This window comes from Beta vulgaris, chromosome 2 (assembly GCF_026745355.1).
Source record: "Beta vulgaris subsp. vulgaris cultivar EL10 chromosome 2, EL10.2, whole genome shotgun sequence".
In the NCBI taxonomy this organism is placed as follows: Eukaryota; Viridiplantae; Streptophyta; class Magnoliopsida; order Caryophyllales; family Amaranthaceae; genus Beta; species Beta vulgaris.
Genome location: NC_079203.1, coordinates 21,596,731 through 21,601,310, shown reverse-complemented (window position 1 = coordinate 21,601,310; position 4,580 = coordinate 21,596,731). Strand labels below are relative to the sequence as shown.

General features: G+C 31.0%; 1 long non-coding RNA gene across 1 annotated transcript; it reads right to left on the bottom strand.

Annotated features, from left to right (window-relative positions):
- Window positions 1-1,297: 1,297 nt before the first annotated feature.
- LOC104883698 (uncharacterized) lies at window positions 1,298-2,966 on the bottom strand. The gene is made up of 2 exons (XR_007271844.2): window positions 2,686-2,966; window positions 1,298-1,609 (listed from the first exon to the last, which is right to left on the bottom strand). It is a non-coding gene; the product is annotated as an uncharacterized LOC104883698 (long non-coding RNA).
- Between the last annotated feature and the right edge of the window lie 1,614 nt (window positions 2,967-4,580).

Here is a 4,580-nt window from a genome sequence, read left to right as displayed (position 1 = left end):
TTCATGAAAGATTAAAACTCTTTTTTTTCTCTCAATGAGTGAAGAACCCTAGTTTTGCTTTTTCCCAATTACATTGAATTTTCAATAGAAGCTTTGATTTTTGCAAGATTGGTTCTACAATTGGTATTATTTCTTTCCTCTTCTTATTCCTATTCAATCCTTGATTATTAATTCATGTTTGCTTATTTAATTATGAATATGTTTTCCCCAATTATGATTGAGTAGTCTATTTCTAGGGTTTAGGGGATCCATGATCAATTAGGAAGGGATGTTTATTAAAGTATTGATTTTTATTGATGATGTTGATTCCTATTGAATGTTTTTATGTCTATTCAATCCAATTTGGCCAGATTTGATTGTTATAGTGTTGCAATATTAGGTTATGCGCCGAGAGGTATAAACTTGATATTAAGGCTAGTTTCAATAGGTAGAGTTGGTATTAATAAATTGCGAGAGCCTTTTATACCGTTCTATGGTTGTTTAGACTTGAGAGAGCGAATCAACTATTTAACTCATTATTAATTGTTGTTTTTGTGTTTCATCCCGAATTATTGATCATTGGTGAACCTATGCCCTAGACTTTTTATTATTGATAATTCTTGATATAGTTATAGTCTAGTTTAGTATAATTACTCACAAACACTCGTTCCTACTATACTCTAGATTTGACTGACAATTAGGAAAAGAACACTGTTTCTCTGTGGATTCGACCCTACTTCCCTGACTACTATTTGTTAGAGGATTTTAGGATTACTTTTGATAAGGTGATACTACTTTAGCCTGTCATTATGTCAATAGTTGTTTAGAGTAATAGGGAAAACCACTACTAGTCTACACAAAAAGCGTAAAAAACGAGTGTTAAGGAAATACCAGTGACTTAGCCTGGGCGAATTAACAGTCTTAACCCTTCAACTACCTTCCTTTGCTCACTAACAAAATTAACAAAAGTACCTTCTTTTGCTCGCTAACAAGATACGCAAACTTGTCAATGTTGGGTACAACTAATAGTTTCGGCATAAGATAATTACGAAAGTACCCAGGTGCTAAATTCACTGTTTCACCAGCTTTCCCAAGCTTATCCATATTCTACATTATTAAACTTTACTATAAACTTAACATCAATCAATTTTGGCTCACTAATAATATAACAAATTAGGGTTCTTGAGACTTGAGTTAATACTAGCGCCATTGAAATAAAGCCATTCACCTATTGCAGTCATCTTGCAAACATCAGCATTAAAACCACTACGAGGTATCGTAATACTAATTTATTTTTTACGGATTAAAATAATGTTAATGAAAAATAGCAATAATAGTTGTATTTTGTGGTTAGGAAAATGTGGGTCATTAAGATGATTAATAATTACAAGCTCCAAAGAGTATATACATGAGGTACAAAAAATCTCAAACCCTAATTTGGTAAAAAATTATACAAACAATGGTAAAGTAATTAATGGTAAGAATATCAACATTGAATATAACACTGTGTTACATGGAGAACGGTTAGGTAGATAGCTTAAAACACAAATTCAACCACTATGTCAAAGTTATCGCTACAACCCATCAACAAGAGCTCTGTTGTCCCTAAATCTCAATGTAAATCAAATACCTGCCACGTTGCCACAACAAAGATAAGAGGAGCTACAAACACCAGACTATCATATCAATTGAGTGAATATAAAACGAGAAAATTTCTACAAGGATTATCACCACTGAAACATGTGAGGGACACAAAACTGTGGATGATATGAATTTTAAAAATTCTTCTCGATTTACTAATCATTTCAACAATGCAAAATTAATCTAGTAAAACTAAATAGTAATCCACACAGTAGTTTACTACGACGCTGCAAGAAGTATAGAAAGTTGACATTAATAATTCTACATAACCTTGTGATCGTCGTTATTTCTTGTTGATCTTTGGCACTAGATACCAAATACTCCCTCCGTCCCAATTTATTTGCTACATTTTTCCATTTAGGTGTGTCCCAATTTATTTGCTACATTTGCAAATATTTCCATATATAGTACATAGGTCCCACACTTTATTTACAAATTTGCCATCACTCCCTCCTTGGTTTTTCTAAATATTTCCATATATAGTACATAGGTCCCACAATTTACCTATTTGCTTTTTTGTTAATTCCATTTCTGTCAGTGGTCCCCACTCCCTCCTTGGTCTTTGTGATAAAGCAAATGTAGCAAATAATTTGGGATAGAGGGAGTATACGTTAAGAAATAATGTAATATGATTGCAAATTTGGTGACACTCCTTTATAGATGATTCATATTAATATAATTGCAAATTTGGTGTTTCAGCTTTAGATATCCTTGCAAAATAAATATGTCATATATGTTAAGAAATGCAAAAGAAAGATGGATCTTTGTTATATGACGGCAATTAAAAAAACCGTAAGATCTTTTCTGCTGTTAATTGAATATTTCGTAGACTTCTTATTAAAGAAGTATCACCACTGAAGATTGCGAAAATTTCTGCATAACTATTGTCAGAATTGAAGTCCCCAAATAGTTCGTTTCACAACAATAATTTAAATTTGTTTCACACCAATAATCAAAATTCGTTTCAAAGCAACAACACACAATATTTCGAATATAGCAACAATCTCAAAATTCTAAAAAAACCTCAATACGTAAACAAGAACGAAAAAAAAAACAAAAACTAACCTTCCTGTCCCATATTGTCTGCAACTATTTAATTAAAATTTTGATTTTGAGTGTCGAATTGCAGACGAAATTCACTGATGTAGTATTGCAAACAAAAACATTTATCTATGAAAAGAACTAAAACCGCTGAAAGAGAGAGGAGAGAGAGGGAGGAGAGAGGAGCGAGGCGGCAGGTTTTGGGGTTTTAATTTTTTTTAAGTTTTTAATCTTGGCCCTTAAATGAGACATGATCTAAGGGTTAGATTTTCTTCTCACTTCTCACATAAAACTCCCTTCTCACATGAACTCAATTATATATATATATATATATTATATAATATATATATTATTATATTATATATATATATAATATAATATATTATATATATATATATATATATAGGCAAGATCACATGAGAATGCTCCTTATATGAGAAATGAGAATGAATCTCAACCACACGATTGGTTTAGAGTTATAACACTTATTCATTATAGTTATATCCCTCTAAAAAATTTTGAATTCAAAGAAAATTTTGTTTTTTTTGAATTTTTTTTTTCAAACTTTTTTTTTTTTTTGGAGTTACATCACTTTTTCATTAGAGTTACATCACTTATTCATAAGAGTTATAGCGTGTAAAATTCATTCTCATTTATCATATAAGTATGCATTCTCATATGAACTCACTTCTATATATATATATATATATATAGGAATAGGATCTTGTGAAAACCACTCCTAGGCTGAAAACTGAAAACATCCAATCTTAACCGTCCATCTATAATCGGATGAATGTTGATAAATGCTGATAATGAATGGTGGGGATTTATTCTCTCTCCTACTCCCTCCCACATGAAATTCTCTCTCTTCCTCTTCTCTTACACGCAATTCTCTCTCTTCCTCCTCTCTCACTGGTTTTTCTCTTTCATCCTACTTTCTCTGGAGCTCGATTCTCTCATGGCCTATTGCTTCTCTCTCAACGGTGTTTCATCAATTGGTCGCAGCTAATTCTATCCCTTCCAATAATTTGTTCGCTGCTTCTATGATCTGAAATTTTGGTATGATTTCGTTTGTTTTTTTTTATGGTTTTGTTCATGAAGTTCAATTATTACTCATTCTTTGACTTGCAAATCGCTAGATTCACATCAATTTTAGCTTAATTTTGTTCTAGTTATTTGAAAATTATATGTGTTTCGAATTTTTAGGCTTAATTTCTTGATTAGGTCACATTTGGATTTTTTTAGGCTTAGTAATTTGTTCGCTGCTTCTATGATCTGAATTTTGGTATGATTTCGTTTGTTTTTTTCATGGTTTTGTTCATGAAGTTCAATTATTACTCATTCTTTGACTTGCGAATCGCTAGATTCACATCAATTTTAGCTTAATTTTGTTCTAGTTATTTGAAAATTATATGTGTTTCGAATTTTTAGGCTTAATTTCTTGAATTAGGTCACATTTGAATTTTTTTAGGCTTAGTAATTTGTTCGCTACTTTTATGATCTGGATTTTGGTATGATTTCGTTTGTTTTTTTCATGGTTTTGTTCATGAAGTTCAATTATTACTCATTCTTTGACTTGGAAATCGCTAGATTATTTGTTAGGGTTTAGATTATTTGTTATTATGTGTTAGCTTTTGTGATTCTCTTTATTTTGTTTGTTTTTAAGTATAGTTATTATGTATCTATTTTGTGTAGCTGAAATGGAGAATGTAGGGAAGAAAAATAAAAAGCTTCCTGTTACGAAATCGGAGAAAAAAGTTCAAGTTCAATCAAATGAAGGTAATCTATCTAACTTCTCCTTTGTTTGACATGTTCATACTGTTGTGTCTTGACTATTGAGATTGGCTAAGTTAAATTTCTACCAAATGACATAGGGTTTAGATTATTTGCTACCAAATCTGCAAAATTACAGTGATATA